The 24,587-nt window shown below is 43.8% G+C and overlaps 1 protein-coding gene across 1 annotated transcript in view; it reads left to right on the top strand.

The window, feature by feature from the left end:
• RNGTT (RNA guanylyltransferase and 5'-phosphatase) overlaps positions 1 to 24,587 on the top strand; it is a 641,023-nt gene that overhangs the window by 404,018 nt on the left and 212,418 nt on the right. The gene's annotated exons all lie outside the window — the stretch shown is intronic.

Below are 24,587 nucleotides of genomic sequence, written 5' to 3'. Positions count from 1 at the left end.
ATCCTAGTGTGGTGCGCTGGTAGCACCTTTTACAAGTGAGTGTACATCTGTTAGCTTGCATTTGTGAATACATTTATTTTAAAGATAAAGCACTATGTTTGGCGGTTCCTTTATATGTATAGGTGCATGGAGACACCCAGAGCTGGTGGAGCATATTAATCAGCATTAAATTATATCCTATGGTTTGGAGCAAGTTTTAGTCCTCTGACAGGGACAAAAGCACACGTAGACCAAATGTAAAAGTGTGGTCATACCCCTCAGGTGAGAGTACCTCTAGTGGAGGGAACACAGATCATGGATTTGTTTTAGAAGCACTGTTTTTTTTGGAACCTCTAAGGAATCACTTAAAGGAACACTCCTGGAGTTTATGGTCAAGACTACTTTAAATATTTTTTATTTTTATATCTATTTCTATACACATATATTTTCATCATCCTTTTCTGTGTCGCACTTATGGAGTTTTCACATATGACTTGTTTACTTATTGAATATTTTCCTTTTTGCAATGAGTATACCTATATAAGTTTACGGTTTTAATATAAAATGTTTTCATTCATATTTTCATGTTCTGGTGAAGCCCTGCATGTTTTGTGTTTGACTTCTTAATCTATGTCCTTAACAGTTAAAGAGGCGAGGATTATTTTGGAGCGAAAAAGATGCGGAGCTCCTTTCCACAATTGGTGTCAGCGGAAAGTGACGATAATTTGAATGTCACCTCTCGTAACAAATATACCAATTTTATTGCACCTATAGAATTTTAAAAACCATGGTCAATATATTAAAATCGCTATAGATTAGTGCTCCAAAACTAGGAAAACTTTTTTTCCTGTAACAAGCTTATACTTAACACATATTGCTTGGTTGATTAAATGCACAGACTTGAATCCGTCCTTGTTATATAGCATGAGAAAAATGTACCATAAAAGGTATTTTCTCTGTGCTGTGTACATCCAGTGTGATATCTGGGGATTCGCTTAGAGCCCTCTTCTCCTCACAGGCATGGGACACATTGGATGCCCAGCAAGAGCACAATGGCAGCTGGAGCCATCCAGTGTACCCCATGCCAAATCCAGCAAGCAAGCTATACAAAAAGATAACGACCCCCTCAATTTATAACTAGCCTTTGCAGTAAGGTGCACATGGAATAGCATTGCACAACAGACAGACAAAAAGCCAGCTTGTTATAAACAACCATGAGAATGAAAAATAGAAGTCCACCTATGGAAAGTACACATATTGAATGAGAGAGACTAATGGGCTAATAATACTATTACCTGTTCCGTTTCCCACTGCAAAGTCAGTACGTTGCTGCATATACTAGTTGCGCCATATATATAAATAATAATCAGCTGCTTCTCTGCTCTTTAAGGCTACGTTCACATGTGGGCGTAGCGGATCACGGGGCAGAATCACCACGATTCTGCCCGCGATCCGGAATCATTGCAAATCGCGGGACGCTTGTGCGATGCCTGTGATTCGCAATGGCACCCCAAACGCTGTCCGATGTTGCCACGATTTCCGCCTGCCGAATCGCGATAACATCGCGCAAACAGAATCGCGGGACGCAGCGCCCACATGTGAACGTAGCCTATAGGTAGAAGTTCTAAAGAGACTTTTGCAAGTGCATTTACCCCACCTCAAGTCCAGACACTTGCACCTCCTTCCAGGTCCATTTTTCAGCTTTCAGTCGTAGTTTGATGGAGAATTACTTAGTCATGCAACACTGTACCAAAATTTAATTTTTATCATTTTTTTTAGACAGAGAGATCTTTCTGCTATATAAATATAAATAGCCCAAAAATTTTAAATTGAAAACACATTTTTCTTAGGTTCTAATTTAAAATTTTGCAAATAATCTTTCTTAAAAAATTAAGTGAAAAATATTTTCTGCTACATTTCTTTGGTTAAAATAACCCAAAATCATTGTATATTATTTAGTCTGTGTGAAAGGTATAGTCTACAAACTATGGTATAGTTATTTGAAAACCTTTTGGAATTTATTTATTTGACCCCTTTTTGGAAAGTAGACAGTCCAAGGTATTTAGTAGGACACATATTTTTAAAATACAAAGTTATTTCTCACACACATAAATTACACATCTAATTTCCTGACTACTTACCACATTTGTGGAGGCCCTGGAGCACCAGCACAATGGAAACACCCATAAAATGACCACATTTTGGAGAACAAATACCCCAAGGTATTTTTGAGAGGCATGGTGAGTCTTTTTTGAACTTTTGATGCCAAAAGTTGGCATTTTAAAATATTTCTCACACACAACATGGGCATGCATAGAATGACACATTCTGCTAACCCTCCTGAGTATGATGTATCACATGTGAGACTCCCCCCCCCCCCCTATTTATTTGGTCAATAAATAGGCCATGATTAGTACAGGCAGCTGGAAGAGGCAACACTGAACTAGTGTGGTGGTGATTGGGGACACTGGGACTGGTGTGACATTGATTACAGACGCTGTAATTGATGTTGCAGTGATCAGGGACAATGTCACAAAAGTGATCATGGACATTGTGAGGGGTTTGTCATTGATAACGGACATTGTGAGTGATTTGGCGGTGATCACGGACATTGTGAGTGGTGTGGCGGTGATCATGCACATTGTGAGTGGTGTGGCGGTGATCACGGACATTGTGAGTGGTGTGGCGGTGGTCACGGACATTGTTATTGGTGTGGCGATGGTCAGGGACATTGTGAGTGGTGTGGCGGTGATCACAGACATTGTGAGTGATGTGGCGGTGATTACAGATGTGAGTGGTGCCGCGGGATTGCGGACATTGTGAGCGGTGCGACAGTGATCACGGACATTTTTAGTAGTATGATGGTGATCATGGACATTGTGTGTGGTGCAGCGGTGATAGCGGACATTGTGAGTGGCGTTGAGATGATTAGTGATATTGTGAGTGGGTGGCAGTGATTAGGGACAATATGAGTGGAGTGGTAGTGATTAGGGACAATATGAGTGGAGTGGTAGTGATCAGGGATACTTTTACTGGTGTGGCAGTGATCAGGAACTATATTAGTGGTGTGGCGATGATCAGGAACATCGTAACTGGTGAGGCTGTAATCCAGGACAATATGACCAGTGTGGCAGTGATCACGGACATTGTGAGTGGAGTCGTGGTCATCACAGGCACCGTAACTGGTGTGGCGGTCATCACAGGCACCGTAACTGGTGTGGCGGTCATCACAGGCACCGTAACTGGTGTGGCGGTCATCACAGGCACCGTAACTGGTGTGGCGGTCATCACAGGCACCGTAACTGGTGTGGCGGTCATCACAGGCACCGTAACTGGTGTGGCGGTCATCACAGGCACCGTAACTGGTGTGGCGGTCATCACAGGCACCGTAATTGGTGTGGCGGTCATCACGGGCACTATAAATTGTGTGGCGGTCATCACGGGCACTATAAATTGTGTGGCAGTGATCAGGGCACCGTAAATGGTGTGGCAGTGATTAGGGACACTGACTGGTGAATAAGATAAAAATGTTTTTTTTTTTTTTTAATATGGGTAAGTTGATCAGGATTTTTTATTTAACACTGCTTTTACAGCCATGATGGTGAAGTCCTTCTCCTCTACTATATTTGAAGGTCGAGCTGGTACCTAGTTTTGACAGATGCCTGCTCCCACTTCTGCTCGGATCGCCTAGGCAATCCGAGTGGAAGTTCCTCCTCTTCCCCTCCCTTCCCGCAGCTTTCTGGGGCATGTCACAGGTTTCAGAAGACACTGGGACCATTCACAAAGTGCTGTGTGGCTCGTGCATGCACAGTGGGCAGCCGACTGTAAAGCTGAAAACAGCAAATCCGGCTGCCCTCAGTTAGGATGCCAGTGCCAGGAACCCAAAGGATAGTGAAGACTGAAGAACTAACCCAGAACGAATCCAGGATTTGTCATTTCTGAGTAGTCTTTTATTCAGAAACACTTGTAATAAGGGTTTAATTCCAATCTCCTGTTGTCTAGGCAGTGGGCATTCTGGTACCTTAGGTTAGTTAACCACTTAAGCCCTGGAAGATTTTACCCCCTTCCTGACCAGGCGGTATTTTGCGATTCGGCACTGCGTGACTTTAATGGACAATTGCGCGGTCGTGCGACGCTGTATCTAACGAATTTGGCGTCCTTTTTTTCCCACAAACAGAGCTTTCTTTTGGTGGTATTTGATCACCTGTGCGATTTTTTTGATCACGCGCTATAAACAAAAAAAGAGCGTAAATTTTGCAAAAATAGCAATATTTTTCAAATTTTTTTATATGAAATTCCCCCCCCAAAAAAATGTAAAAATCAAAATTTTTTAACATTTTCGGCCAATTTGTTTTATGCTACCTATGTTTGGTAAAAAAAATCGCAAAAAGCGTATTTTGATTGGTTTGCGCAAAAGTTATCGCGTTTACTAACAAAGGGAAAGATTTTTGTCATTTTTGTTGTTTTTTTGCGGTACTGCGACATTGCGGCGGACAGATCGGACCCTTGACTGACATTTTTGACACTTTTGGGGTTACCAGTGACATTTCTACAGTAATCAGTACTATACATATGCACTGTTACTGTAAAATGACACTGGCAGTGAAGGGGTTAACTTTTTTTGAAAGGGAGGGGCTATGTGTGTCCCTAGGGGCGTGCTTTCTACTGTGATTGGCTGTGGCTTCAGATGTATGAAGAGTGATCAACGGTTCTACATAGTAGAACCGTATGATCATCCTTCATACACAGGGGAGAATGACAGGCAGCTTGTTTACACAAGCCGCCTGACTTTCTCCCTCTCCCCCGCCGATCGCAGAGTGACCGGCGGACATTGGGTCCGCCGGTCACGCGCGCGGGGGGGGGGGGGGTCCGTGACCACGCGGGAGCAGGAGCGCGCCTCCGGGGGCGCGCGCTCGCTCCCTAGACCCTCACAAGCTAGTGACGTAGCCCTACGTCACTTTGCCTGTGAGGGGCTGACTGCCGACGTAGATCGGCGTTAGGCAGTCGGCAAGTGGTTAAGTCCAGGTTTTAGAGTCCCCTAAACGTAGGGGTGTCCTCTTAAAGCCCAGTGATTCATAAAGGACCTCAATTGCCATGATAAATAAAGAGGCAGCTGCCTTGGAGAAATCCATGAATTTCTCTGCATGTTTTTGGGGAACCTATAACTGCATTCCCCCCAGTGTGCAAGATGTGACAATTTGCAGAGTAGGTCTCTTTTCAACAAATTTCACAGAACTGTGCTTAAGAGGCCAGATTTTACTGGCAGCTTTTATGTCTCTGAATAATGTTACTCTACTATCCAGACCTAGTCCAGGGATTTGTTTTGAGAGTCTTGAGGCTAGGTCAGCCTGTAGTACAGCTCATGCTTCCCCATATTCACCAAACAAGGAATCCATTTACAAAAATCAGTTCACCTTACTTTGTTTGGAAAGGGGAGATACAGATATGAGGGCATTACCAGTCATTTTCCCTTAACGTCAGTCTTCCTTCCCTCTTTTTCACCTTTTTGCGGTCTATTACATTTAGAAGCCGTACAATCCCATGCAAAATGGCTACAAGGGTTGCAGTTGTAGCAGATATGCATCCCAGGTTGTTCTCCTTACCTGGGAATATGAAGGACAGAAACTTCAAGTTTTGTGCAAAGGCATAAGGATGTTCCCAGGAACAGGGCTCTCTGTTTATAACTGCTCTCAAATCATTGTATATCCATGGGACCCACTGTACCCACCTTTACTTCTGTAGTAGAGGCAATTGGAGGAACCATATTTATGGGATTTTTTGACAGTGTGTCATTGTTTTCGGAAATACGCCCTAACTTGTAATGTGATAAGGTTCTACACTTCTTCAGAATCACTGTCTAGCTTTTTCTTTTGCTTTTGTAAGACTGAATACAGTCTACATACAGCCCCCTCACTCTGAGTGTAATTTGCCAGTGCACTCTGTTGAACTTCATTACATATGGGGGTGGAGGAGAAGATTCATTAGCATTTTTGATGGCACTTTTGGAAGAAGTATTGCACTTCTTACTGAAATACCTCACAGAGATTTCTCTCACCTGCCAGTTTGCCTTCAAACTGAAAGCAGGTTTCATGCAGTCCAAAAAGTACTGCTGGTTACAAAGGGCATCTGTCCACACAGGACCACTGTCGTGCAAAGTACCAATGTGCTGCAAATTGTAGCACCACCTCCTTTCCGGCAGACTAAACAGACAGTGAGTGTATCTGAAGGCATCAACTTTGGTGCAGCAATTCACCGAGCTGTGTGGGACTTTGGTGACTGTTTACTAAAACAAAGCCATGTTCCAGCCTTATAGGGAAACTGGGTCAATCCTCACAGCGTTAGTTCCTCTAGGTCCAGTGACCTACAAGGCAAGAAGGAAGCTGACAGGACAGGAATTCTCTACCACCTGATAAGGAAAACAACCCCTTTAATGTTTATTTAGAAGAGAGGTGAGAGGTGCTATAAAATAAAATGATAGATTAGAAAGTAGAGAGATTAGTATGCACACGTTGAGGATGGAAAAACTGTGTATAGCATCTTCGCATAAAGGTAGAATTGTAAGCTCTAATCTTGCACAGTTGCACATGGTCAGTTTGGTGTGTATTGCTAGAGAGCTTTTTTATTGGGAGAGTGCATATGATCAGCACAGGGTCAGTCAGCACTGTCCAGAGGGTCAGGGGAAAATGAAAACTCCTCCTACAAGCTTTAACCAGACACTGATACAAGTAACAAGACTGCTCTAACTGCTGATGAGAAAGGGTATTTAGCCATTTATATTTACTAAAACTATTGCATTTCCATGTTCTGTGTACTGTGGGAGACCAGATATAGTGAATGCAGGGGCCTGGGTTTAGTAATAATTTGTATGAGTAACACATATAACAGTTACAAGAGACCAGAATTTCTGTTACTTTGCAACACTAATCAGCTTAACCACAACCCATAGTCGCTGTACAATATTAGGAGACAAACCATCTCTCTGTAGACTGCATAATACCACATTTCAAGGACATTCTAATGACACTGTTGTAAGAATTGTTCTAATATCTTTCTGCAAAGTAATTTCTAGCAAGCAAACCTGTTGTATGAAGAATGTAACATTAACATACAAGCATTAAATGTTGTATTTTAATCATTAGTAAAAGACATAATAATTATTTTTCTTTATCATTGGTATCAGAGTGCTTAGAATTTAGCATAGCTTACAAAGTATTTTAATAATTTTGAGGCATTTTTTCTATTCTTTATTGATTTTATTGTGGGAAAGTTTTTCCAATGCACTCCAATATACAATGAATAAATGATCAGCTATATATTTAATTTAGTAACAGGGTTAGTAGAAGTTTAAAGTGCTTGTAAGCCCTCGCATATACCCAGTGAAGTAAGCAGCCTCAGATGACAGACAGATGAAACAAATCCTCCTACATAGATTTTTATTTGTTTATCTGCAGTCTTCTCTTCCCTACACCCCTTCAAAGGGGCAGAAAAGTGTTAAAATTTTTCTTCACCTGTCAGGAGCAAAGAGGAGGGATGGAGAGGCTGCAAATACAGTGTATAAAATCTGATTGGAGGAAAGGCATACACCCCCCTCTACACAGCAGAAGAACTGTGTTCTGAATAGACAAGCTGTCTGCTGAGCTCCCCCTTCTCCCTCTCCACACATTTATCTCCTGTGTCAGGAAAACCTCTCAGAAGTGACTCGTGCTGATAACAGAGGAACGAAGCACCAGAGAGAAACAACACTTAGAGCTTTTGGAGAGAGATAAGAAAACACTACAGATATATGTGCTTTGCTCAGATTCCATGACTGAGGTTTACAACCACTTTAACTAAACCCAAGAAAAAACATTTCATTTCTGAATAATGTTGTATATAACACATGATCTTTAGTTTTAACCATGGGTAATATGCTGTTATTTTTTCAGTTGATTGGATACCGGCAAAAAAGAAGCTGCAGGGACAATCCCTATATAACCCCCAATTTTTTATAGTGTCCCTGGTTGATAGAAGCAGACCACGCTCTTTTTGTCCTTTGATTTTTCTTAATACTCTTTTAATTTAACTGCACTGTAGCCCCTGTTGCTCCCCCCCCCCTTTCCAGTTTGGTTGACTCCTTGGTTGAGCTTTGGAGGACCGTGCAGTATAGGGTGCTATACAGGTCCAGGGTTATGTCTCACCTGTTGGTGGAGCCCTGACCCCGACAACCCCTTCAGGGGTATGCACAGCAGGAGAGTGAAGACCTGGATAGGCTTGTCGCTTGGCATCCTGACCCCGTCCTAATGGCTATGCTGCCAGCAGTGGTAAGTTATAGCCTGGCTTTTTTTTCTAGTCACAGGGGTGTTGATGCTGCTTTTTCCTCAGGCTAGAGTGGATCATGGACCGCAACACATCACTGATTGGTCATGGCTGTTGAGCGAAGGTGGCAGCACTTTTTTGACATGTTGCAGTCTTGAGGAGCAGGCTGCAACACTTTAAATGTTGTATTCCAACAAGGGAGCATGGGTTGGAACTGTTTACTCTGATTCTTTTGCAGCCTCAACCAGGAGATGATCACTTTTAAATTTGGCCTTAGCCCTTACTCTGGTAGCTACTTTGCTCCCTGAAAAGGAAGGAGAAGATACTCTGTCAGAATTTGTGGATTCAGTACAGGAAATGAAGGCAGTTTAAAAATTATTTTAACTTTTCAAATTGCAGTGCTGTAATTTTCTGTAAAGTTCAATGCAATATGGCAACCTGCTTGACGGAAGAACTCTACTCAAGATACAAGTTATTTTTAAGACATTCTCTGCAACAACAATTACGTTATATAGTTAATCTGGTTGAAAAAAGACACAAGTCCATCCAGTTCAACCAAATATTTTGGTGAGATACCACTTAAGGGTTAATCACTTTTAAAAGTTTTCAGACAGCAATTTTTCTCCTCCGAACACAAATTGCATCAACTGATTTAGCCTGCAACAAAGTTTGTTAAAAAACTTGCAATGCATATTGACCACCCAGAGGGGATTATTTTACTCTTAACAAAAGCAGAGTTACTCTTTAAGGCCCTAGCTATGCAGATTGCTTGTGGCTTTCCTTGAAACTACCTGCATCAGCTCACCCAAATGTCACCAGTAGGTCTTCCCCCCCCAAAATGCCAAAGCCACCAAAGTCATTCCATGTTCCCTCCTGAAGACTGTGTTGTATGCTGACTGGCCTCACTCTGAAAAAAAATGTTGCCCTTCCCAAGCATTTTGTGCAGAAATACCCTATTGAAGAGGGGTTCCTTCCACAAGATGTAGGCTGTCCCAGTTGTGGACAACTGACATCTCTTGTCTTAACATACTTGCCTGCAAGAAGCAGCTCGAGAGGATGTCTTCAAATGGGAGTCACTTCGTTCTGCCATAAGTCTTCAACTGCCAGGCCAGTCAGATCCAGAACCAATCCCCCATCACAATGAGTAATGTCTGTTAGCCTTCAGGGTCACCTGGTCTTGAGACATCCTGGAGATTTGAACCCGGAGCATCATTTCAAGGGTTACAAACTAGAGCTTAGTTCTCTGCCTCCACCTCTATTTATTGCCCTCCATTTTGCCCCCCTTTAAACAAAGAAAATTACAGGTACTGTAGAGAGGCCAAAAAAGATGGTAGTGTTGTGTGCCCACAGCAAAACGTAGGTAGCATTAATGGGTGAGAAAATGGGGATGTCTAAGTATGCATATTTGATGTCTACATTTGTTGACCCTAAGGGTCATTACCCATCTCATGCAAGAAATTATTCCAGGGGTTCTAGTCAAACATTTTCACTGATCCCAGGGCAAAAAGAGGCATTTGCATCTAAAATGTCTGAACAGGTTCCAACGGGTTCAGAAGGAATTAGTTTGCTTGTTTGGAGGTTTAAATGTATTGCTGTGTTTGCCTCTCTGTGTAGTATGTGGAAGGCTGGGAGCGGTGTCTGAATGCTGATAGGTTAGGTTTGTCAGTCCACGTTAGTGGGTTTGTACTAGAAACTGCAAATGGAATTTAAGTGACAAAAATACAGAAAATGACTCTGTGATGCTTTCTGACGCACAAGGGGAAATTCAAATGCAATCATTAATTTGGAAAAAAAAATAGCAGTGTCAGTGGAAGATTAATAGATGGCGAAAGTGAGGAGGACATCAAGGTTAAAATTTCCCTTATCAACTTGAAGCCTAGATAAGTAAATTGTTCTTCTTTAAAAACAAACTGGTGTGGCGCTGAAGAAATATCAAATGTAAACTGCAAAGTTCTTATCTACAGACAGTCCAAATCTGTATCATATATTCCAATAGGAGAAAACGACAGGGTGCTCCAAAAGTACTTCAAACTTCAATCACCATGTGTAAGGAGAACCGCCACCACAAGTAAAGCTGGCCTCTTACCATAATGAATTGACCCCCATTACAGAGATCAATAGTAGCCTGTATGAAATCCAATAATAGACCGGTATCAGAGCCTTCATCGACCGCTTCACTCCCAACGGTACAGAGTTACATGCAAAGAAGAGGGACAACTCCCATAGCATAATACTGCATAAACCGCTTTATTATTATCACAATGACAAGTGGCAACTCACGTTTTGAAGTAAAAGTACAGGCATGTAAAGTTCAAACAGACTGGAGCTTCCCTGCAGCTTGTTTCCTGCCAACAAAATGGCCGCCGCGTCTCCCTCGTGGACTCAGCGTGACGCACCGCAGGCTCCTCCTACGCGTTTCGTTATAGGTTAACGTCGTCAGGTTGAAAAAACTGAAATATCACACAGTCCTAAGTATTCAGACCCTTTGCTCAGTATTTAGTAGAAGCCCCCTTTTGATCTAATACAGCCCGGAGTCTTTTTGGGAAAGATGCAACAAGTCTTTCACACCTGGATTTGGGGATCCTCTGCCATTCCTCCTTGCAGATCCTCTCCAGTTCTGTCAGGTTGGATGGTAAACGTTGGTGGACAGCCATTTTTAGGTCTCTCCAGAGATGCTCAATTGGGTTTAAGTCAGGGCTCTGGCTGGGCCATTCAAGAACAGTCACGGAGTTGTTGTGAAGCCACTCCTTCGTTATTTTAGCTGTGTGCTTAGGGTCATTGTCTTGTTGGAAGGTAAACCTTCGGCCCAGTCTGAGGTCCAGAGCACTCTGGAGAAGGTTTTTGTCCAGGATATCCCTGTACTTGGCCGCATTCATCTTTCCCTCGATTGCAACCAGTTGTCCTGTCCCTGCAGCTGAAAAACACCCCCCCAGCATGATGCTGCCACCACCATGCTTCACTGTTGGGACTGTATTGGACAGGTGATGAGCAGTGCCTGGTTTTCTCCACACATACCGCTTAGAATTAAGGCCAAAAAGTTCTATTTTGGTCTCATCAGACCAGAGAATCTTATTTCTCACCATCTTGGAGTCCTTCAGGTGTTTTTTTTAGCAAACTCCATGCGGGCTTTCATGTGTCTTACACTGAGGAGAGGCTTCCGTCGGGCCAGTCTGCCATAAAGCCCCGACTGGTGGAGGGCTGCAGTGATGGTTGACTTTCTACAACTTTCTCCCATCTCCTGACTGCATCTCTGGAGCTCAGCCACAGTGATCTTTGGGTTCTTCTTTACCTCTCTCACCAAGGCTCTTCTCCCCCGATAGCTCAGTTTGGCCGGACGGCCAGCTCTAGGAAGGGTTCTGGTCGTCCCAAACGTCTTCCATTTGAGGATTATGGAGGCCACTGTGCTCTTAGGAACCTTAAGTGCAGCAGAAATCTTTTTGTATCCTTGGCCAGATCTGTGCCTTGCCACAATTCTGTCTCTGAGCTCTTCAGGCAGTTCCTTTGACCTCATGATTCTCATTTGCTCTGACATGCATTGTGATCTGGAAGGTCTTATATAGACAGGTGTGTGGCTTTCCTAATCAAGTCCAATCAGTATAATCAAACACAGCTGGACTCAAATGAAGGTGTAGAACCATCTCAAGGATGATCAGAAGAAATGGAAAGCACCTGAGTTAAATATATGAGTGTCACAGCAAAGGGTCTGAATACTTAGGACCATGTGATATTTCAGTTTTTCTTTTTTAATAAATCTGCAACAATGTCAACAATTCTGTGTTTTTCTGTCAGTATGGGGTGCTATGTATACATTCATGAGGAAGAAGAATGAACTTAAATGATTTTAGCAAATGGCTGCAATATAACAAAGAGTGAAAAATTTAAGGGGGTCTGAATACTTTCAGCACCCACTGTGTATATATATATATATATATATATATATATATATATATATATATAAATCATAAATACCTTTTTTTTTTTTTTATAAATGATCACATTCCCTCTGTTCCCAGCTGCATAAGAGCTGGGGGGAGGAGAAGCATCACCACACTGAGCTTCCCAGTGAAAGGCTGTGAAGTGATGGGGGGCATGTCAAGATGGATCTGACATGAGCACACTAAGTTCCCAGCACAGCTAGAGAACTGACCACAGTGTATTGTTCTGCTTAGTGTAGTCAATTTTGATAGGAAAGCATAGGGACTGGCAGGAGCAGCAGGGATTTCAAACAAAGGAAGCAATACAAAGAGAACAGTAGACTTTTTCATATATATTACACCCGGCACAAATCAGGGATATGAAATGTTGGAGTAAAAAATACTTTCAGGTGGAAATTGGGGATGGTACTTGACAAACCCCAATCACTCTTAGAGATTGAGGGTGCTATCAAATCCTTCCCCAATCCTAAATCCCCAGGGCCAGATGGTCTGCCGGGAGAGTGGTACAAAGCCTATCTGGCCCTATTGGGCCCTAGATTACAAAAACGTTTTGCTAACTGTTGGGAGGTTGAACAATTACCAGATTATATGTATCAGGCACATATTGTGCTATTGCCCAAGTCTGGCAAAGATTTGATGCAATGCTCTTCCTATAGACCAATGTCACTTCTGAATTACGACCTAAAGATCCTTTACCAAAGCCCTTGCCAACAGGATAATGCATGTGTTACCATCAATTGGCCAAACTGGCTTTATGCCTGGCAATTCCATTGATGTTTATATCTGCAGGGTTTTCACATATCTCCAGCTTCAGCCTAAAGTGACTGCCTCCAGAGTCTTGGTAGCCTTTGATATCGAAAAGGCTTTTGATGCAGTCCAATGGGGTTACTTGATGTAGGTGTTCAAGCTCTTTGGTTTCGGTCCAGTCTTTCGGAAGTGGATTGAGATATTATACAAAGTCCCTGTAGATAGCATTAAGCTGCATTGCAAGTTGTCTCCCTTTCCGATCCAGAAGGGGACAAGGCAGGGGTGCCCTCTTTCCCCTGCCTTGTTCGCGCTGGCCATGCAACGGTTGGCGGAGGCATTGAGGGCATCCCATAAGCTAGCTGGGATTCGTGTGGGCTCCATTGTAGACAAGGTAGAGAGATTTAATTCTCTTTTTACGGGTCCCTGACCCTTCACTTTCGGAAGCACTATGGATCTTGGACCTATTTGCGGCCCTTTTGGGTCTGCATACTAATTGGGGTAAATCCCTTGTGTTGCCAATTGATCAAGGGGCTAAAAGGTTGGCTGACCCCAATTCTCCTTTGCAATGGGCAACAACTATTAAATATTTAGTGATCAATATTTCTCCCAACACTAAGGATTTTAAACATCTTGATTTGTCCCCAGCTCTTCAGTGGTGCAAACAGAGATTGGAAGCCTCCCTTTATCCCTTATTGGGAGCATTAATTTAATTAAAATCCTTCCAGTTCTATTGTACAGCCTTAGACATGCCCCAGAGTGGCTACCAAAATCCTTTTTTAAACAATTAGATTCACTTATAGGCTTCTTCTTATGGCAAGCCCAACTAGCTATATTTAGCAGGAAGGTTTTATGCAGACCTTGGACATAAGGGGGCTTGGCTTGCCCAGACTTTCATACCTACTATTTGACGGCCTTGCTTACCTACGATCATAATTGGCTTATCACTGAGGACACAAATGCGTCAGTAGTATTAGAAGCTGTGCATTCAGGATCCTATGAGATTCTATGTAATCTCCTCTACAGGGGTCTGAGAGTCTCTTACTCGCCCCTTACAGCCACTATGAGGGCAATTATTAAGGTCTGCCATGCCGTCATTACTAAACCCAATATAGTGAGGGGTAAAAAGTCCCCATCAACTCCGCTTTGGTTCAATCCCATGCTACCAGAATTTCATTCCTTACCAGACTCCGATCTTTGGGCTGCTAAAGGAATCCGCAATTTGGATTCTCCTTGTTTAGATTGAAACAGGAGGATTTAGAGGTTCTCCTCCGGGAAGATGCTGTCAAAAAACACTTTCTGTGGTCTACAAGTCACTACTTCCCTCCGTTCATGTGGGACTAGGTGCCCTACTAACTGCGTGGCATTCGGAGGAGCATGGACAGTGAAGACTGGAATGATCTCTGGGACAGCCCATTTTAAGCACAAATATTGACTAAGGACTGGCTGATCTAATTTAAATAGTGCACAGAATTTATTTTACACCATAAGTGCTACATCTTGTTCTAGTGACACTGCCGGATTTGTCTATATTTTTGGGAGTGCTCTCAGATTAGTAGCTACTGGCAAGAAGTTACCGAGTTTATATCTTCTGATAAATTATCCTGATGGTTGAGAGGGAACAGGGAATCTCCTTATAAATCATCAACCCTTGAAGCGATTTTATAAGAGAATGACACAACGAGGTATATGGAAGGTGTGGTGTTTCTTTCCCCCTTTTTTTGGGGTTCTATAATAATAGGTGTTATTAGTAGTTATATGTTTTATTCATTAGCCAGGGAATGCCCCAAAGCTATGTTTCTCTGTCGCTCATTGACAGACGTAGTCCTCCTTGATTAATATCAACTCTGGTTATAATAACCCTCTACAGGAGTAGGACTAGACAGGAAAGAAAACGTTCTGGCCACACCTTAGGGGCAGTCCCAGAGGGTATATCCTCTCACTTCCTGCTACAGGATATCAGTTTTTTTCTGTCTAGTTAGGAGTAAGGACCTAAGTTCCTTGCTGGGATCTTTGGTCCTGGCAAGATTTTTTAGGAATACTTTTTTAGGCAGCTTTTCTTCTCCAGTGTTCCTGTGAGATCTTCAAGCAAGTACGCTAAAACTGGGCGACGGGCTGGATGTTGAGATCCAGTGGTCACCCCAGTTCAGCCTACGAGCACGTGCAGGCCATAGCTCCGCGCTGGGTCGGCCACGACATAGTCCCAATGGACGGGGACTGACCCTGCGAGTTAAACGTCTCGCCTGGACGCCAATGACCGGTTGCAAACTGAGTCACGGCGTCCGTATTGGTCGACAGCCCCCCCACCCCGGTGGAGAGGGGTTCTGTCAGGAGTTGGCGCCCGCCTGGTTCCGGTATGGTGAGTACAATGTTCCCCCTCTCCCCCTGTCGGGTTTGTTGGTGGGCCCCTCTCTGGGATGGTCGGACACTCAGTTTCTGGGTCCCCCCTCTGTCCTATAACAGGTCACAGATCCCCCAATTTGAGTGTGATTTTGTGAATAAGAAACCAGGAGGCTTGTTTTGGGAGCTGACTATCTAAAGTCACTATATGACTGTAAGGGTGATTGAAGTCAGTGGCAGACTACTAAAAGGCATTACTATTGAGGTATAGAGGTATCCTACCTGTCATAGTGTGTATACAGGCCGATGCCTATGCCTGAGTTACTGCATCCGCAGGTCACCATCCCTCCAGAAAGCCGGTCACTTCCACAGGCCGCACAGCCTCCCGCAGGCCGCACAGGCCGAGCGCACACTCCCGCAGGCCGCACAGGCCGAGCGCACACTCCCGCAGGCCGCACAGGCCGAGCGCACACTCCCGCAGGCCGCACAGGCCGAGGACACCTCCCGCAGGCCGCACAGGCCGAGTGCACACCTCCCGCAGGCCGCTGCTACTTTGCTCAAGCCGCCGCTATCCTCCACAGGCCGCCGCCATTTTCCTGCAGATCGCACGAGGCCGCCATATTGGCGTAGCCTCGTGTCTCCAGCATGGGGGCGGCCATGTTTGAGGTGACCAAACACCTCGGGGAGTAATTGGGAGGCGCCGGAAGGCGTGTAAAGGGGCGCAGCCGCCTCCTGGGCCTGGGAAAGCAAGCCAAAGACTTCCTGTCTGTAACAGACAGTGCTAGAAGCAGGTTGATAAGAAGCTTCTGTGCATCAGGTGAGCCTTGGGGTCTCTCTCTCTCTCTCTCTTTCTGAGGGGTCCAAGCAGGTACACTGAGGGGCGCTATTGCGCTGGGGGACTAAGTAAAAAAAAAAAAAAAATTTTTTTTTCTTGCAATTAATTTTTTGTGTTGCTGGCAAGTGTCTTGTTAATCATGAACCCTGCCACACATGTATCCCCACCTGATCCCCTTGAGGTGGCCGCAGGACCCTCCAGTACCCCACTTGTGATGATGCATTATCAGCAGTTTTGGAGTCTTTGGTATCCCAGGTGGAAGTAGCCTGTCAGGGCGGGGGTCAAGAAGAGCGACCCCCACCTACCCCTATTTCATCTGATACTGCAGATACGGATTCTGAGCTGGTCATTGCAGCCCCCTTTCTGGGCCTGGGGTTGTTGTCTCAGGTACGGTCTCCTCAGACAGTGAGGAGGACGCTTCTGCCTCCGCCATAGCACAAGAAGCGTTGGTGGAAGCACTAGTTGTGTCTGTCCAGGAAACCTTAAATCTTGAGGTTACACCGGCAGAGGTAGCTGAGACTGATATTCCTTTTTTGGTACTAGCAAGCCTACCAAAATGGCGAAGGGTTTCCCTTGCCCAAATGGGGTCGTCCGAAAACGAACCCCTGCTATTTCCAAACGCATTGCTAGGCGCTATCAGTTTGAGGTATCCCTCATTATAAGATGGACGGTACCACCAATAGTGGACTCACCGATTTCCAGACTAAATAAAGCCACTGTTATCCCGTTGGATTGACAGAATGGGCCCCCACCCATCTCTAGGGTGGGGGGACGTCTTCACCGATTTCCGGATCCATGGCTTTCCAGAATCCCGGATAAAGGGGTTCGCTAGATCATACGGTCAGGATACAAGATCGAGTTTCGATCACTTCCACCGGTGCGATTCTTCCCTTCCAATATTCGACATCCCCGAGTCGCTTAAAAAGCTTTGCGGGGGACAGCTTGATGCAACAGGGAGTGGGAGTTCCTATTCCTTGGACAATTTCAGGGGTTCTAGTCGAACCTGTTCACAATGCCCAGGAAAAAGGGCTAGGTGCGTCCAATTCTGGTCTTGGGAGAGATGGAGTCCATCCGAACAGTGGTGGCCTCCCTGCATCAGGGGGATCTCCTGGCGTCCATAGACATTTAGGATGCCTATCTTCATATCCCCATCTTCACAGGCTGGTTCCCACCAGGACAAAGAACTATCTGGGCCTAATTTTGGATACATCCTTGGAAAGAGTGTTTCTCCATGCGGAGAAACTCCAGAAGATTCATTCAATGATTCGGATGTTGCTGTCCGTCAACTGGCTGGGACTGATGGTCGCCGCCCTAGAGGCAGTACCGTTTGCCCAGTCTCATACCCGAATTCTCCAAGAGGAGATTCTTCTCAAATGGAATCGGAATCCCGATTCCCTGGACAATCGGATCAGGTTAAGCGAGCGGACCAGGGACGCTCTGGTCTGGTGGCTTCGGTCTCCGATGCTCAGCCAGGGGAAGTAATTTCTTCTGATAAATTCCAGGTTACCGATAAATGTGTTGGAACTGAGAGCGATCAGACTTTGTCCGATTTACTGGATCGAGCAGCTCAAGGGCAGCCCGGTTCGGATCCAATCAGACTATGCCACGGTCATGACTTATGTCAATCACCAAGGGGCACCAAGAGTGCCCTGGCGGCCATAGAAGTGGCCAAAATTCTTTATTGGGCGGAACAGTTGTTCCAGCTCTCTCCGCGATATTCATCCCAGGGGTGGACAGGCAGATTATCTCACCTGTCAGATTCTGGATCAAGAGGAATAGTCTCTTCATCCAGAGGTATTTCACCAGCTGTCCCTTCATTGGGGCACCCCGGATATGGATCTGTTGGCATGTCGGCTCAACAGGGCTCGTGCCCGCGATCCTCTAGCGGACGCAGCAGACGCGCTGAGCACCCCGTAGGGGCAGTATCAGCTATTATATGTCTTCCCCCCTCTCAAGTTGCTGCTGAGATTTCTCCGCAGGATAGAGGTGGAGGGAACTCCAGTTATCCTGGTAATTCCGGGCTGGCCTCGTCAAGCCGGGTACGCCGACTTGGGCAGACTAGTCGCGGACGCTCCTTGGAGACTTCTTCTCAGGAAGGATCTGCGGTCTCAAGGACCGATCTTCCATCGTGCATTACAGTCGCTGGCTTTAACGGCCTGGCCATTGAGACCCAGGTACTGAAGGACAGAGGACTGTCAGCTTCAGTTATTCCTACTCTAATTAAAGCAAGGAAAGCGACTTCCAGCAAAGTCTATTATCGCACATGGAAGGCTTATATTGCGTGGTGTGAATCGTTGGAGTTTTCCCCCACGTACCTATTCGGTGACCCGAATCTTGTTTTTTTCTGCAAAAGGGGGTTGAGCAGAAACTATCCTTGAGCACTATCAAGGGTCAGGTTTCAGCATTAGCAATCTTCTTCCAGAAGCCTCTGGCTACTCATTCCTTGGTACGGAATTTCATCCAGGGGGTGCAGCACTTGGCTCCGTCAGTGCGCGCGCCCTTACCATCCTGGGATATTAATTTGGTGTTGTCGGTTCTTCAGAAACCTCCCTTTGAAAATATCAGGGAGATTCCCTTGCTTACATTATCCCAGAAGGTGGCCTTCTTGGTGGCTATCACTTCTGCACGCAGGGTGTCAGAACTGGCTGCATTATTGTGTCATTCCCCCAGATCTGGGGATTCATAGGGATAAGGTAGTTCTTCATCTGAAGCCATCTTTTCTTCCTAAGGTGGTTTCAGATTTTCATCTGAATGCTACCTTCCTTGTGTCCTAAGCCCAATCATCCTCAGGAATATGCGTTGCATTCCTTGGATGTGGTTCGGGCAATCAGGGTATACCTGAAGACTACGGAATCGTTCCGTAAGACGGATTCACTTTTTGTGATCACGGATTGCCCCAGAAAGGGGTTGCCTGCATCTGCCGTGACTATCTCCAAATGGATCAGACAGACGGTGGTACAGGCTTATTCTATTAAGGCTCGGAATTCTCCGTTCCCTGTTAAGGCGCACTCCACTCGAGCGCTCAGTACTTCCTGGGCCTACCGCCATCAGGCGTCAGTGGTCCAGGTGTGCAAGGCAGCTACCTGGTCGTCGGTTCATACCTTTACAAAATTTTATAAAGTTGATGTGATGGCATCGTCAGATGCCTCTTTTGGCCGCAAGGTTTTGCAGGCTGCAATTTGAGGAGACCGGTGGTCTACCTCGAGGGTTTTTTTCCGTTGGAATTTCAGTTGAGTCTCATCTTTTGATTGATGAGCCTTTAAAACTTCTAGTTGGCACCGGTTGGGCCTTCTATATTGGATTTTGATTTCCATTTTCCCACCCCTCATTTGTGGCACTGCTTTGGGACGTCCTGAGTTGATATTAATCAAGGAGGACTACGTCTGTCAATGAGCGACAGAGAAAAATGGATTTTTGTAAGATCTTACCGTAAAATCCTTTTCTCTTAAGCTCATTGACAGACGTAGTACACGCCCCTCTGTTTTTGAGTTGGGTTGGGTTAAATTCTCTAACACTGCTTTGTGACATAACTGATATCCTGTAGCAGGAAGTGAGAGGATATACCCTCTGGGACTGCCCCTAAGGTGTGGCCAGAACGTTTTCTTTCCTGTCTAGTCCTACTCCTGTAGAGGGCAGTATAACCCGAGTTGATATTAATTCAAGGAGGACTACATCTGTCAATGAGCTTAAGAGAAAAGGATTTTACGGTAAGATCTTACAAAAATCCATTTTTTTGTAGCTATACATTTACATTTTTAAATAAAAAGAATTAAAAAAAAAAGTGGAAATTGGGACATCACCATCCTCCTTATCCAATCAGAGAACACCTTGTATTCATTGACATAAATACAAAAGTGGTGGCAGTACTGAGCAAGCAATCCCCTGTGGTTACTATGCGGAATTCCAGCTGCTCAGCACTGAACCCGAAAGACTGCTGCTGTCACTGCAGTAGCTTTGACTACTGAAGAAATGTGCAGCTTACATAAGGATCAGTCCGGTATGAGATATGCATACTTATTTGGGTCCAAGGGAGACCAGTGACTGTGCAGCAAAAAAAAAAAAAAAAAAAAAACACGCTTAAACTCAGGCTTAATGCACAATGGACGTTTTTACAGCTACTGTTTTTGGCGTCAGAAGTTTTTTTTTTTTTTTTGCAATCAGTAAACTCCCCAGCATGTTATCCTATGTCCATGCACACATAAGCTGTTATCAGCAGTTTTTGGCACGGGCTTTTTTTGGCTGGAGAAACTCCCCAGAACTAGTGGTTTTTAAGAGGAGTTTAAAACTCTCTAAGTCTGATTAAAGCTGAAAAACGCGGCTATTTGGCATTTATCATTGTTTTTGAGCCATTAGCTTTTATGGAAGTATAGTTTTGCTTAAAAAAAAACGAAAAAACTACAGCTAAAAACGCAGAAAAACTACTGCAAAAACACTGAAAGACTCATTCTACAGCTACAGCTTTCTATAGCTGAAGCTTCTTGTTTTTTTAGAATGTCCAGTGTGCATGAGGCCTTAGTGCCGGTTCACATTTGTGCGATTGCTGCGAATATGCAGCGTGATATCGCATCCGCACCTCTGCCAGTTCACACTGCCATATGCGATACGCAGGGGTTGTCAATTACAATCTAACGACACCCCCAGTTGCGATCGCATATCGCAGTGCGATCTGCAAGTTCGCACAGAATCGGATCGCACTGGTGTGAACCACCATGCGATCCGATTCTGCTGCGGATAAAAAAAGCCTCATGTGCGAGTTTAGTGCGCATGTGGTGCAAATTCAGCCATACAAAGTGTATGGCTGAAATTCGCAACGCACATGAGAGCGCATGTAATTTAGGTGCAGTGCGCTCCGAATTACATGCGATCTCCGCGATCGCACTAATGTGAACCGGGGCTGAAAGTGAAATGCCCAATTTTTTATAAGGCAGTGCACATTGGCTTGTCTTGATATTAATTGACAGCTCAGGAATCAAGATCCCAGACTAGGGCTGTGTGCTCTTAAAATTACCATAGCCATATACTGTGTTTTATGCCCTGTTTACATCTAGTGATTTGGGATCACGGGCAGAATCGCGGCAATTCTGCCCGCAATTCTAAATCACACTGCAATGCAGCACACGTGTTTGTGTGGCATACATTTTTTTAATGTCACGTAAACTCAGTTCAGTTTTCAAACAGTTGCCACAGAAACTGCATCATGTGAAGCTTGTTGCCCAAAAGGAGCAGGAGCATTAATTTTAATTTGCACATAAACGCACTACGTTTTAGGTGACATTACACGTGACTGGCACACGTGCTAAGTTTTGCCAGCACTGTAGTGCGATTTGGGAAACAAATACATAGCTACTAACTTTAAAAACATGAGAAAAAGACTGAGATAAAAGTGGCAAACCACCACTCCCAATCACCCAGCGCTTAGGCACTACTATTGTGCATATGTATTAAAAGGAAAAACTATATGGGAAAAGACAAAGAAAGCTGCTGCCTAAATATATAAAACACAATAAAAGTGCATATCACCCCAATGATAATCAAGAGAAATTACACAAGCAGCGCTGCTTGTGTATATTTCTCTTGATTATCATTGGGGTGATATGCACTTTTATTGAACTTTAACCACTTAAGCCCCTGGAACATTTTACCCCCTTCCTGACCAGGGGGTATTTTGCGATTCGGCACTGCGTGAATTTAATGGACAATTGGGCGGTCGTGCAATGCTGTACCTAAACGAATTTGACGTCCTTTTTTCCCCACAAACAGAGCTTTCTTTTGGTGGTATTTGATCACCTGTGCGATTTTTTTTTTGATCATGCGCTATAAACAAAAAAAAGCGTCAATTTTGCAAAAATAACAATATTTTTCACATTTTTTATATGAAATTCCCCCCCAAAAAAGATGTAAAACAAAATTTTTTAACATTTTAGGCCAATTTGTTTTATGTTACATATTTTTGGTAAAAAAAAATTGCAAAAAACGTATTTTGATTGGTTTGCGCAAAAGTTATTGCGTTTACTAACTAAGGGAAAGATTTTTGTCATTTTTGTTGTTTTTTTTTTTTTAACGCGTAATGGTGGCGATCTGCGATTTTTTTTTTGCGGGACTGCGACATTGCGGGGGACAGATCGGACCCTTGACTGACATTTTTGACACTTTTGGGGCTACCAGTGACATTACTACAGTAATCAGTGCTATACATATGCACTGTTACTGTAAAATGACACTGGTAGTGAAGGGGTTAACTTTATTTGAGAGGGAGGGGTGGGGTGTGTCCCTAGGGGCTTGATTCTTACTGTGATTGGCTGTGGCTTGAGGTGTAGGAACAGTGATCAACGGTCCTACAAAGTAGAACCGTATGATCACTGTTCTTACACAGGGGAGAATGACCGGCGGCTTGTTTACATCAGCCGCCTGCCTTTCTCCCGCTGTCTCGGACGATCGCGAGTGCCAGGCGGACATCGGGTCCGCCGGGCACACACGCGGGGGGGTCCGTGACCGAGCGGGAGTGGGAGCGCGCCTCCGGCGGTGCGCGCTCGCTCCCCAGAGCCTCACAGGCTAGTGACGTACCCATACGTCACTTTGCCTGTGAGGGGCTGACCGCCGCAGTATATGTTGCGGCGGTCAGCAAGTGGTTAAACACATGATTGGGATAAAGCATATATATGAAAGTATTCCTATTTATATATTTTTTAATTTTTCTTTGAGTTGAGATAGTTTTAGTTATTTAATGCTTTTTTATGTGTTATTGGTCACATTTAACAAAGTACTGTATATAAAATTTTGTCATACTCTTAACCTGACTTATCGAATTAAACATTCCAGAAAATTTTAATATATTTTTTTTTTTTCATAACTGTCAGATCTATTTTAAGTTTTGTAATTAATGAATTTTAAACCTCTTTATTTTGACATTGTACTCATGCATGCTGTGCTCTATTCCTTGGTGTATTAATATCATATTTAACTAGAATATCTATACTAGCACTTATCAGTCGTGCTTGAAAAATTCATTTGTTACAGCAGAATGAGAAACACTGCTAAATGTATTATAGAATATAATGAATATGTATGATTTATACTACATATTTGCCAGTTATATCATTTGCATATTACATCATTTTTTTTTACATTTTTTTTTGTATGTTGAGTTGCAGGTTGTGTTTTTTTGATGGCTATATATATATATATATATGTATATTTTTTTCACATAACAGAGCCCCAAAGTTAGTATTTTAATATGAACATGCATCTATAGCTGCAACTTTTTGGTTTTAGGTTTTCATAGAGTAGAGAATAATTAAAACAACTGCTAGATATTCACTGCCATCAATGTCCCCACTGGAGTGATTCATCCTTTCTATTTGTCCTGATGACTATTGTCCCCAGAAGTGAAATTGGTGGAAAATTCTATATGTTATAGTTATTTACCAAAACTGCAGATATGCCCATTTCAGGGAAACCTGAAATCTAAGAGGATTTTCCTTCTTTTTTAATAATAAATCTGCCTGCACTGACAGCAAAGAAAGCTGTTATAAGTACTGCAATATGCAGAAGGTTTCAGGCACCCCCCCCCCAAAAAAAATCCCATTTTACCCCCCCCCCCCCCAGTACATTGAAAAAAATCAATAAAAAATAATTGCCAGTAGCCTTGTCACCTGAAAGTCAGTCTAAAAGACAAAGACGTCTATTAAATGATAGCACATTAACCACAAACAAGATATACAGTGCCTTGAAAAAGTATTCATACCCCTTACAATTTTTCTCATTCTGTCATGTTACAGCCAAAAATGTAAATGTATTTTATTGGGATTTTATGTGATAGACCAACACAAAGTGACACATAATTATAAATTGGAAGGAAAATAATAAATGGTTTTCAAAATGTTTTACAAATAAATTTGAAAAGTGTGGTGTGCATTTGTATTCAGCCCCCCTGAGTCAATGCTTTGTAGAACCACCTTTTTGCTGCAATTCAAGCTGCAAGTCTTTTTGGGTATATCTTTACCAGCTTTGCACATCTAGAGAGTGAAATTTTTGCCCATTCTTCCATGCAAAATAGGTCAAGTTCTGTCAGATTGGATGGCGTGTGTCTGTGAACAGCAATGTTCAAGTCTTGCCAGAGATTCTCAATTGGATTTAGGTTAGACTTTGAGTGGACCGGTCTAGCGCATGAATATGCTTTGATCTAAACCAGCCTTTTTCAACCAGGGTGACTTGAGGCTTCTTCAGGGTTGCCTTGGCAAAATGCCTAAAAATTGCCCCACAAATTGTATACAAGATGGCGTGTTGATGAAGGCGGCCTTTTTAGTTACACTAAGTCACGGGTTTTCATTGTGCACCATTGTAACCTTTTAGCTGCCAGCGTCCTAATGACCAATGGCGTCATCAGTTGATAAGGAGCATGTCAGTCGTCTGCATAGCATCCTTGTTTGACCCTCCTGTGCCCCTCTCCATCAGTGTTG

The sequence above is a fragment of the Pelophylax lessonae genome (genome assembly GCF_965119305.1).
Source record: "Pelophylax lessonae genome assembly, chromosome: 3".
Taxonomy (NCBI): Eukaryota; Metazoa; Chordata; class Amphibia; order Anura; family Ranidae; genus Pelophylax; species Pelophylax lessonae.
This window is presented reverse-complemented; position numbering and strand designations above follow the sequence as displayed.